This window comes from Panicum virgatum, chromosome 9N (assembly GCF_016808335.1).
Source record: "Panicum virgatum strain AP13 chromosome 9N, P.virgatum_v5, whole genome shotgun sequence".
NCBI lineage: Eukaryota > Viridiplantae > Streptophyta > Magnoliopsida > Poales > Poaceae > Panicum > Panicum virgatum.
Window position 1 is genome coordinate 78962010 of NC_053153.1, and position 13093 is coordinate 78975102.

The following is a 13093-nucleotide window of genomic DNA, read 5'->3' on the forward strand; positions in this document are numbered from 1 at the left end:
ATTCACCGTCATCGCAAGTACTGTATGCGACACGGCAACGACCGGGACAAACAAACATCTATCACATTTTGTCCCAGGGGCACACCAAATTCTATAACAGTGAAGTGAGCATACCAGTTTTGTAAACAGTAAGAAGTAAGAACACTATGGGATGTTTTGGAACCTGCACTGCTTCACAACTTGTGCAGTTGTGCGTGCAATTAGCGACTCATTATTGACCCTTATGATGTCAAGTCATGATAGAGGACTGCTCTCTCTCTCTCTCTCTGAGGGGCATCCAGGGCACCGTCCTTGACGACATGGCCGTCTGACTCCAGTTCTCTTCTGGTGCGCCAGCGAAGCTGAGCAGTTCGCTCAACTCCGTTTCTCCAATCCTCTGACGGAAGTAAGGAACACGAATCCTTGCTGCTTCGGCGCCTCTCGCAGGCATCTTTCGGGGTAACCGGTGAAGAAATAGAGCCCCCTGACCTAGAACCAGTTCCCCGCCCGGAACACCCGCGGCGGGGCGCAAGGCGGCGCCGGGAACAGAAGGGAAGGTCGCGGTCATTTTGCAGATGGGTTCCTAATTTTGGATAGTGACGTTGGTCGTCGCTGGCATCCGCTGGGAGCTTCGTCATACTTAGCACGGCATGATGGTTCGCGTGTTCCGGCCCGAGACCGTCGTGAACGCGCGGTTCAACGGCCACCTCCAGCGCCGGCCACGCTAGGGGGCAGCTCGCGCTCTGCTCTCCCTGGCAATGTGTGCGTGCTCACTGCTCACGGTGACGAACCACGCCGGCAACATGCGCAAAGATCATGGTGACGAACTGGGCGCAAGCCAGCGGCGGACGCCCGCCGCCAGGCGCCTGGTCGCACTGGACGAAGCTCCCGCACCGCGCGTTGCGCAGGCGAACGGCAGCCCAGCGCGCGAGGACCGGGGAGACCTGGCGCGGCCTGCAACTACTCACGTTGATCCTGGCCGCAGGAGGCTGATCGAACGATCAGGAAAGGCCAAGAGGTGGACGGTATTTCATTTACCGTCCACCCCCGGACGGGAAATCAAATACCGACCACCCCAGAGTTCCGCATCCCTCGGTCGCACGCAGCTCATGGAGGCACCGGCGGGCGCTGGTTCTCGTTCTGCTTCTCCGGCGATCGGAGCTACATGTTCCCGCACTCTTCAGGGCTGTAGGGCTCGCCAGTGGCGTCGCCGGGGAGCCCCTGCCCGCCTAACAGGTCCATGCCGCCCGGCGTGGCGTGCCACCGGCTCATGCGTGTGCGTGGCGTGCGTGGCGCGGGACGCTTCAGCTCTGCGACGGCGAAAAGGAGCTCTTCGACGAGGCCGCCGGAGTGACGGTAGCGGCCGTCTGGCGCTGTCCGTGTTCGCGGCACGGGACGCTCGATCTCCCCCGACGATGCATGGCAACGGACTCTTCGACGAGGCCGCTTAATCACGGTCGCTGCCATCCGGCGCAGGGTGTCGCGCGCGAAGATGGGTGCCGAGGAGATGATGGAGTTTCAAGCATAAACAGGGAGTGATGCCGTTTGTGTCGTTGCAGAATTTTCATAAATGAAGGAAAAAGGAGAGAGGAGGATGTTTCTCTTTGATCTTATGTAATTTTCCCCAGGGTGCTCTTTTAGTACTCACGTCGTCTGAGTTGTTTGCTTCTCTTCTCCCCTGGTCCTCTAGCCTTTCTGCCCTTCTGTAGCCCTGTAGTGAGTTGAAACAAGCGCTCTGCTTACTTTGATGCTTCATTCACATTGTACATTAGCTTGGATAGAACCATGTTCCGTGGTACAGAGTCACCACCGTGTTCAGTGGAGGTACTGGTGAAAACCCTGAACAATCTGCACATTTTAGACTAAATCATGCTTATCTCACTAACTTCCTGCATGTGCAATTCTAGTTCTAGGTTTACCTGCAGCAGTCCTTTGGAGATTATCTCTGTCAATTGATAGGCATTCAGTATTCTCTGACCGTAAAATTGTGCCATTTTTACGTTTTACGGCAGCTCTGAAAGGAAGTCTAAAAAAAGAGACTCAGAAAGAACAATGCCACAACCACTAGTGTGCCGCTGGCGCAGATGCATATGCATCGTGCGCGCCGGCGGTGTGCCGCTGCGCCCAGCGGCCGGCCAGACGAGAAACAGAACGGGGGAGGGGGATTGCTAATTCGCGAGTGTGCGCTAGCAGCGAAACCAACAATCGATTTTCCGACAAGTCACTTTCCCTTTCCAGTAAACAAAACATTCCTTTTTGGCTTCTCACTTTTTCCTCCCACGTGCGTGAGTCCTACCATGTATCAACAGCTTTTTATTCCCCCTTCATGCTTGACCGGAAATCCAAAACCACAATCACGTGGTACAGGGCTTCGTGGTGCGCAACGGCACAGCCGGTGACACAGCTATCCGACCCACGTTCGGTCACAGCCAGGCATGTGTCGATTTGCTTTCTCTTTTTTTTTCTTTTCGATTTTTTCCCATGTGTTCCGTAATGGCAGCAGTTATTATTCAAAAAAATTTTCAGGTATTAACTTTTACTTTCTACTATGTATTTCTCTAGAGAAATTCTCTTGACAAAGATTTTTAGAAAAAATATACTAAAATTTATTTCAAGCATTGTGCTTAGAAATTGTATGACGAACTTATATGTAAAAAGTTATCCGACAAGTCTTCCTAGTTACATAGTAGAAAACTTTCCAAAACTTATGGAGCATTTTCTAGCATTTTGGAGCAATTTTCACGATACATATAAAAGTTATAACCTATTATCTTTTATGAATGTTGTTTGGAGAATTTTATGTATAACTTGTTCACAATGTACACACATACAAAAATGATATAACACAAAAATTATTGAATGAAAAGCGAAATGAAAAAAAAGAAGGAAAAAAGCTCGTGGGCGCCGGAATTTTGGGGCTGCCCAGCAGACCGGCACCCGCACGTGGTTGTAGGCTCGCGCTGTGCGCCAGGTGAATGCGCCGCACGCCGCGCCTGCGGAACTGTGTGGGCCACGTGGGAGTAGTGGACGCAACTCAGACACGGCGGAAAACTGAGCGCTGCAACGCTTGCTGACGCGCGCGTGCCCAATTGGATTCGCGACGAGGGAAGGGAGTCGCGACAAGCAGCGTAGGGGTCCGTGTCTGCGCCGTTGAGGGGAGGGGGGCATTTTGGGCCCACAACTAGGCATGGAGGAGGGGGAGCGGAGTAGTGGGCTATTTGACGTATTTGAGCCCAAAACAATTAGAAAGCCTATTTTGTGATGCTATTTTCTTTTTTATATACATATACATGTAATATACTATGTATATCATTTTTTCCCAAAAATTTGGGTATTCAAAATTTTTGGGTATTCAGCATGAATACACATGGGGCCCACCCGGCGCCTCATCTCCTCCGCCTCTGCCACCTACTCACCATCCTTCGTGTCGTCGCCTCCTTCACATCCTCACCCTCCTCCACGTCGCCACCCTCCTCCTCCTTCTCCGCTGGCAGCCCGGCGGATTGAGCAGCCCTGGGGGTCAGCGTGGCGGCAGGAGGGAAGGAGAGGGGGTCGGCGGCGCGAGACAAGGGCGTGGCAGGGGCAACTTCGAGCTCTGTCACGCCGGGGATAGGGTCGGGCGAGGCCGGCCAGATACGACTCCTCCGTCGCGCCCTGTAGGGGCCCCTCGCCAGCGGCCTTGAGCTCTGCCGTGCCGAGGAGCGGGTGGGGCGAGGCCGGTCAAATCCGACTCCTCCGCCGTGCTCGGCATGGCCCCCTCTCGGGTGGCCTCGAGCTCCGCCACGTCGAGGAGAAGGCGGGGCAAGGCAAGCAGGGCCCACGCCGCTCCCTCCTCTTTTCCCCCTCCCTCGCCTGCCTGCAGGGTCCGCCGGCGCTTGTCCTGCCCGCGGTGGCCAACGGCGCTCATCGGTCTTGAGGGGCATCCGCGGTGGGCAGTTGCTCCGGTCGCGAGGTTGAGCTGGCGCGGGGCGTAGCGGACGTCCTAGGAAGCCACTGGAAATAGCGCGGATGGACGTCCATACACGTGGTAAGTGTAGCGGTTCCTTGATCGTGATGCAGAGTGAAAAACACTATACCCATCCTACAGGAGACGGTACCAAAAGGGATAGAGGCCCAGTGACAGCCTAACCTAAACATACAATCATGTTGTTTCCAGATATATTTGTACTATCACTCCTAGGGTAAAAACATGTATCATATATTATCTTATTATTTAGCCAACAAACAGAGCCTCCATGTTCGCTCTCAAGGCTTAGAAATTCTCACGTTAATTGGAAAAAAATAAAAAAATAAAAATTACCCGCCACTGCCATTATGATAAAAATTAGCATAAAATACCCATGTGCCTAATTAAAAATCACCCACCAATGTCATTATGAAAAATTAAATATAAAATACCATTTAGCTATGTGTTAATTACAAACATATATTATTAATAAAAACTAAAGCTAACAACAATCAATCAAAATAAAACGAAAATAAGAATAATTATATGCATAATATTATTAAAACTCAACAAATCACATTATTATTATATGTAAATCATATTTGAATTGTTTTAACCAACAATAAGACATAATTTACGATAATAAACATGATGATGTATGGTAAAAAAAATAGTATAACCTTTAAGTAAGGATACAACGACATATAAATTTTTGAATTTTTAATACTAGCCGCGCAAATGTGCGGGCTATACGTCTAGTTTTTAAAACAAAAGAAAGAAAGAGAAACGAAACTTACATGAACCCGTCACTGTAAGAGAAGTTAGAAGCCGACCTTCTCTTGATGCTGCAGGGTGAGCTTAACTCTTAACAAACGCTGCACAACGCTTAACTCTTAACTCTTAAAAATTTGGCTTCTTCGACGGGGGCACAACTTCTTTGCAGGTGAACATGGACTGCGCTTCGACGACCACCATCGCGGCGCCCAGCCCGAAGGGTGGCGCTTCGGGACGCCGACGGCGTCCACAGGGTCGAAGCCGCGCCCCTAACGAAGATCGGGACGAGGCTCTGAGGGGCTACTGTTGGGGTCACCACCTTCGGTCAGATCGCCGGAGGTACGCGAAGACAAGGAGTCAAGGATGAGCCGACGCCAACAGCCAGCATAAGGTGACCCGTCTTCGGGCGTCTTCGGGCCAGGAAGCGAAGACGAGGCACCCGGAACACTGAAGCCGACGCCAGGAGCAATCGCGGAGGTGTTCCGTCTTTGCTGTTCCACGATCAGGAAGACGGAGAGGGCGAAGACTTGGTGACACGTCTCGTGGAGTACTTAGCAACGAGTCCAGGAGCTTCGTCGGATATGGCGAAGATGCCGGGGTCGGCGTGGGTTCCGCTGCTGAGCTGTGGCGCACTCAAATTGTAACGGGCAAATTACGCTCGTGTCTAGGAATATTCCAAGAATATTACCATTGTAGGGGTGCAGTAGAGTAATTGTACATTGAAGGTGTAACGTCACCTATAAATACCCTGTATAATGTTCATTGATGGGACAGATCTTGGAGAGAACATTTACTACTCGTTTTCCGGGCCGTTCATTACTGTTGCTGTGTTCGTCCGTTCCGGAGACACCCCCCACCAACAGTTTGGCGCCCATCCGTCGGTTCGATACACCACATGGCGGCGAAGAAGAAGAGAGGGACCACCGAAGCCACTTCGGAGGACACGACGACAACGACAACACCGTCGCAGGGCGAACCAGCAGCAACATAGGCGAACGGGGCTAGCAGCGACGGCGTCTCCGTCAATGCCGTCGCAGATGGCCAGCTTGAAGTCAACCTTCTGGACATCGGCGTCACAGCCGAAGACATCGCGGCGATGCGTCGTATCGACGCTCGCATCGAAGAGGCACGAAGGGTTCAGCAGCAGGCCTTGGAAGCTGGACCTTTGGAGCCACAAGTGACGACAAGGGCGAAGCGGAAGCAGACCATGCTCACCGAAGCAGAGCGTCAAGAGCAGTACAACAAGTTGAGGGAAGAGGAGCTTCGCTGCAAGGCGATGCAGGAGAAGCTCCGTGCCAGATGCTATAGCTGGAGCAATTGCAGGCTCCACCAAAACCACCGCAGATGGATGTAGTCAGGGCCAACCCACGACATCAAGAACCACCGAGGTCCCGCCCGAAGTTCGCGCCGATCGAAGAGATCTCTGACCACTCTGAGTCAGACGGCGAAGAGTGTTACCGAAGAAGCCATCACAGGATATCACCATTGTCCGAAGAACTGGAGGAGGTACAGTGGCCTCACCGTCTAAACCCAGCAATATTGCCCCAGTTCGATGGAGAGTCAGATCCCGAAGAGTTCCTCCTCAAGTACGAAGCCACCATCGAAGCATCAGGAGGAGGCACCGCATGTAAGGCGAAGGCGCTCGTCCTCGCATTAAAGGGCTTGGCGCAGCGCTGGTATGCAAATATCCCACCGGGAACAATTCTGTCTTGGAAGTAGCTCCACCTTGAGTTATGTTCAAGCTTTCGCGTCGTAAGGCCCGACGAAGTCACATCTTGCGATTTTCACGATCTAAGGCAAGGAAGCATGACCTTGCAAGAATATCTCTAGAGTGTCATGAAGCTTCGCGCAAAAGCACCCAATGTTGCCGACCAAAGCATCATCGATTCGGTGGTGAAGGGGATCAATCTGGGACCATGCGGGGAATACATATCCCGGCGTAAGCCGAAGACAGTCACGAAGCTGTTCGAGATAATGCAAGAATATTGCATATCCGACCGGGTGAAGAGGAGAAGGCTCGAGGAGAAGAACGAGTAGAAGAAATCGCGAACCAGCGAGAGGTCCCATTCAAAACCATGGCACGCCGATGAGCCCAGGCAGAAAAGAACAGTGAACAATGTGACCGAAGAAGGACCCCGAGAGCACAGACACCATCACAAGGGCAAAGGCGAGAGGGACTGGCACGAAGAAAGATCCAACCGCGATGATCGTCACCATTGTGAAGATCGACAAAACAAAGGCCGAAGGGACAGCGGTGGTCAAAGGGAGAAAATTCCATTCTGTTTCTTCCACGGCAAAGATAAAGGCCACTGGACAAATGAGTGCGCTTTCGCCATTGAAAGGAAAGAGGAGTTTGATCGGCAGAATTCCCAACCAGCAAAACCAGTCAATCATACCTCGCAGCTGCCGCCTCAGTCTTCGACAATGCCAAATACTTGGGCTCCTACACCAAATTGGCCGGTGTCGTACCCGGTTTTCAATTATAACCCACTACCGTATGCACCACCTCCGCAACAATCAATTCCAACGCTACCACCTCCGCAGCACAGTCAGATATGATCCAGAAGCTCAACACCACTGTCTTGTGACACAACAAATCTACCTCCACCTCCAAAACTTGAGCCGGGGTAGATCCCCGAGCGAGCAATCGACACACCTTCAGGCAGCAGGGTCAACATCATCAATGCCATCTCCGGAGGATCCAACAAACCAGTTCATGAGACGAAGAAGCAGCGGAAATAATATTTCAGAACAGTCTCCCATGTCAGCGAGGGCAGATGCTTCCGGACAACTTGGTCGCATGTCCCAATAACCTTCACGCAGGCAGATCTTCGGCTGCAGCACTACCCACATAATGACCCCCTCGTCATAAAGGTGAACATTGGCAAGAATTTAGTGCACTTTGCGGGGAATGATGTAGGGAGAATCTTGGTGGACAATGGGAGTTCAGCAGATATCCTCGTATGGCAGTGATTCGTCAAAATGGGGTTTACCGAAGCAGCGCTGAAGAAGTCACAGTATCCACTCATTGGGTTCGGAGGCAAGAGGATCGAAGCTCTTGGAAAGATAGAGCTCAACGTAACGTTTGGCGACGGTGCAGCACAGAGAACTGAAGCAATTACCTTTGATGTGGTCGACATCAACTATCCCTACAACGCTATCTTCGGCTGCAACACCTTGGTCAGATTCGCAACAGTAATCCATCAGTCGTACCTATGCATGAAGCTACCCACGGCCGGAGGAATTATCACTGTCTTCGGCAACCAAGAAGAAGCAAGAAGGTGCGAGGACAACGCATCCACCTCAGACAAGAACGTCCATGCCATTGAAGCACCAAATGAGAACAATGAGGCTAAAAACTGCGAAGAGCCTGAGAAGCTAGGGGGTGTATCCCCGGCGGAACACACGAAGAAGGTTCCCTTGTGCGAAGATGTGCCCGACCGAATGGTGATCATCGGGAAAGGGCTTGAAGAGGCCGAAGAGGCCAGGCTTATACAGTTTCTCCGCAACAATCAAGATGTGTTTGCTTGGTCCTCTTCGGATCTGCGAGGGGTCAGTCGAGAAGTCATCGAGCATGAGCTCAGGGTGAATCCGAAGGTGAAACCTGTGAAGCAGGGCCAAAGATCAATGTCCGAAGAAAGGCAGAAAGCGGCTCAGGCTGAGGTACAAAAGTTGCTCGACGCGGGCGTCATCCGCGAGGTACAATACCCAGAATGGCTAGCAAATGTTGTAATGGTACCGAAGAAGAACGGGAAGTGGCGAATGTGTATTGACTTCACAATCTTGAACGAGGCGTGCCCGAAGGACGAATACCCACTGCCGCGAATTGACACCTTGGTCGATGCAGCAGCTTGCTCGGAGATGCTCAGTATGTTGGACTGTTTTTCAGGTTATCACCAGATATTCATGAACATGACAGATGAAGAGAAGACCAGTTTCACCACCCCTTTCGGGACATATTGCTACGTGAGAATGCCGGCGCGCCTCCGCAATGCAGGATGCACTTTCAATAGAATGATCAAGAAGGTACTAGGAGATCAACTGGGAACGAATGTCTCCGCGTATGTTGACGATGTTGTTGTCCGAAGCAAGAGGAAGGAGGACCATATCCAAGGTCTTCGCGAAACATTCGCGAACCTTCGCCGCCATGGCTTGAAGCTGAACCCGGAGAAGTGCGTTTTCAGAGTCCGAAGAGGAAAATTATTGGGATGCATGATAACAGAAAGGGGAATAGAGGCAAATCCGGAGAAGATAGAAGCGATCAGGCGGATGAAGCCGCCGACTACTAGAAAGGGGGTACAAAAGTTAACAGGCAGGTTGGCTTCGCTTAATCGATTCATATCAAAATCAGCTGAGAAGTGCCTACCATTTTTCAAGGTGCTGGAAGGCTCAGGCAACTTCGAATGGGGTGAAGAACAGGCGATGGCCTTCGAAGACCTCAAACAGTATATCGAGAAGTTGGCGGTTATGTCCAGCCCTTCGGAGAAGGCGGAGTTATTGTTATACATATCCACATCAGGCGCAGCCGTCAGTGCCGCTCTCGTCGAAGAGCGCATGGTCGAAGGGGCATTAACCCAAACACCCATATACTTCGTCTCCAAAGTCCTAAACGGGTCAAAGTTGCTATACTCAGAAATGGAGAAGATGGCATATGCGGTGGTCATGGCATCACGTAAGCTTCGTTACTACTTCCAGAGCCACAAAATCAAGGTTCCAACCTCTTTCCCACTTCGGGACATGTTTGAGAACAGAGAAGCCTCCGGCAGAATAGGCAAATGGGCTACGCAACTAGCCGAGCACACCATTGACTTCGTCTCCAGATCAGCAATCAAGTCACAGGTCTTGGCAGATTTCATCGCAGACTGGACACCAGTCGCACCCTCGCAAGAGCAGCCGAAGATAGAAGCAATATGGCAACTTGAGTGTGATGGGGCCTACCAGAGAGACGGAGCAGGGGCTTCGGCAGTTCTTACAGCACCCTCAGGTACACAGCTGAAGCAATATGGCAACTGTAGCAGAACTGGGCTGGGCCCAATAACGGGTACTGTAGCTCGAGTACTGTAGCACGTCTGATACTGTAGCATCGGGGGTACTGTTCATCGCGGGACACTGTAGCGCCGGACCGATGATCCCATACTGGGATCGGAGGAAGGAGCAGACCAGCTTAAATAGCCGGTCGCGGGAAGCTAATTAATTCCGGATCGATCCTTTTTGCGTGAAGCGAGGACGAAAGCGCAAGAGGATTAATTAGTAGGTGTGGTTTACTCAACTTGCAGAGTAGATCTTAGCCGTTATCCCGGGCCGGGTCGTTACATGTCGCTGGAGCAACGGGTGGAAAGTCCTGTCGCGCCAAAGCCGAAGGCTAGGCACGAACCTCTCCGGCTAATGAGCCGAAGGTCCCCTAACAAAATCCCGTCGCTGGAGCGATGGGTGGAAAGTCCTGTCGCGCCAAAGCCGAAGGCTAGGCACGAACCTCTCCGGCTAATGAGCCGAAGGTCCCCTAACAAAATCCCGTCGCTGGAGCGACGGATGGAAAGTCCTGTCGCGCGAAAGCCGAAGGCTAGACATGAACCTCCCCGGCTAATGAGCTGAAGGTCCCTAATCAAATCGTCAGAGAGGCAAAAGCATGTTCCTCGGTCATCATCCCCGAAAGTCGAGCGAGGGGGGGTGGCGCTTCGCAAAACAAGACACGCACGACGCCGGTGAAGATGAACAAACAACAAGGCGCATGTAACCTCTCCCGCGCATAGGGGGCGGCGCTTCGGAAAACACATTTGTGCACAGTCGAAAGTTAAACGCCAAACAAAACGATAAATTACAAGGTACATGTTTGTTACATCGTGAAGATACACTTCACGCGAAGGCACGAAGAAATAAATTACAAGATACATGTTCGTCACACAATGAAGATACACCTCGCGCGAAAGCACGAAGAAATAAGTTACATAGTCACATCTGAGGCATCTTCCTCGAAGACTAGGCGGTCCACCTCTGATATTATGCCTCGGACCGCCACATCTATTATCTCTTCGGCCGTCCGTCGAAGAAACCCTTCGAAGTCGTCCCCTGAAACCGAGGGAAACGCACATCAACTAGAGCTCTCGACGAAGATGCCTTTGTGTCGATACATAAAGTCGTGAGGCGACAGATGCTCTTCGTCCACTGGCTCCGGTTTCGGCTCGCGGAGACCAGCCGGAGAACTATACGGCCTATCGGTATCAAGAATCCGTTTTATTTCACGACGAAGCCTGCGATTAGCAAGGATCTTCGCTTGTTTCGCCGGATCACGCTGAAAATCGGCAAAAAAACGCTTCGTCGCGGTGATCCGTAGGTCATACAGGCGCACCCTATTCGCCCAAAATGCTTCAAACGAAACCGAAGGATAACGAATATGGAACTTCGTCCAGGACGCACCAGCGACATAAAAGTTCCCTCGATTCAACCGGTGAGGAATAACATCTTCGGTCACCTGCGCAGGGGCCAACGCAGGGTCCTGCGCAGCCACCGAAGGTGTTAGAGTTCAAAAATAATTATTACAATCAAGGTCCTATACAACAGCCTACAGCAACCCTAGAACCTCGCCAGCCGGAGGACGGGAAGAGGACGCCCTTGTCTGGTCTTCGAACCCTAGGGCTAAGTCAGCACCGCTGCGCCCGTTGTCACCGTTCGTACCCTCGCTACCAGGTCCTTCTTCGGCGGTCACAGCTTCATGGAGAATGGGCTCCGCAATGGCGTCAGCCTTCGACTGGAGCTGAAAGATTCCAATTCAGAAGTCAGCAAGTTCTCCGTTTAAAAATAACAACAATAAATAAATGAAAATCATCTGGTTCTTCATCCGCTCGACCTCGCGTTGTACAAGGGCACAACCTTCACCTTTGAAGAAGCGTTCCATGAAGCAGACGGCGATGTTCTTCGCCAAAGCCGGGAGCGCGTCCGGATTAACAGTGTCTTCGCCCGGCCAGCGGAAGGAGGGGTCGCGAAGGGAACAAAGTTGAGCCTTCGTCACAATGCTAGCCTGCCCAGCTTCAGAGGGGAAAAGGCTATACACGGCGGCACTGAGAGTACGGAAGGCGACCATGGCACTGATGTCTTCGTGAAAATGAGCCCCGGCATCCAGCATGGCGACGCAGGCTCGAAGCCACTGAAAAAAGGAGCCCAGGACAATTGTGTCGGTGCCCTCCGGAAACATATCCGGAGCCACAAGCCCGTACCGAGCGAGGAGGTCAAGCAGCTCTTCCTGCAGCTTCTCCGACCCAGTCTTTATAGCATCCTTGAAAGTGCGAAGCCGCTGTTGCATTGTATCTCGGTGCTTCGCAGCATCTTCAGCAAGTAATTTTGCGGCCCTCGCGGCGTCCTCGGCTTTCACCGCTCGATCGGCAGACGCGAGCAACTCTGTGGTGAGGGTAGCTTTCTCCTCGGTAGATCTGGCGAGGCGCATCTGGAGCTCAGCTTTCTCTTTCTCCATAGAGGCTACCTTCGCCTCCAGGTCGGCAACAACAGTTTTTGAATTGTCTTCGGCGGCCAGTTGCCGGGCAGCACAGCATGCAGCCACGAAGGCCTTCAGCGACAAATCTTGTGCACTCTCCAGGATGTTGTTCAGCCCGCTCCCCATCAAGTCTTTTTCCATAAGGGGAAAGCAGAAGAAGTCGCCTACTGCGGCCAGAAGCCCACGTTCGTGGTCCTGGCTCTCAAAACGAAGAGATTTGACGATATTCCCGCCGAGACGCACAGCGGTGGGCTTCGCACCGAGCTCCACAGCAGTAGCTTCAGGATCATCGTCACGGACAAAGAAGCTACTGCTGTCCGACGAGCTGGATGAACTTTCGCTGCCGCTCTTCTTCACATCGGAGGAGGATGCGGTCTTCCGGGATGAGGATGCAGCTTCGCCTTTTTTCCCGAAAAGCCCCTTCGGCCTCTTGGCCGGTGATAGGGGCTGCGCAAGGGGACGAAGAGCGGCGGGGGGAGTTGGCCACGATGTTGACCTCCTCGACGTGCCCCTCATCTTCGCTCTCCTGGGCAGTGCTAAACTCGAGATCCAGGGCGGGACGGACCGCCCTCAGAGGCACCGCCACTTGCGGAATGTCTAGAGGCATCGCCTCCGGAGGAGGACGATTGCTGTCCGCGCATCCGCCATCCTCGGATTCCCCCTTGCTCTGCAGAGGAGATTGCTGCAGGATGGTGTCGAGCAGCCGACTTTTCTTTCTCGGCTCCGCGGACAAAGAAGCCTTCTTTCGCTTTGCTTTCTCAAGAGCCTTCGCTTTCTCCAGGCCGCCATGACCTTCGGCAAGCTTCAACTCTGCCGACCGAGGAGGTGCCGAGAGGCCCAACGCATGGAACACCCGGTTCCGTCGAGTCCCGCCAAGATGGCCGGCGAGGGCTTTATACTCATCTTTC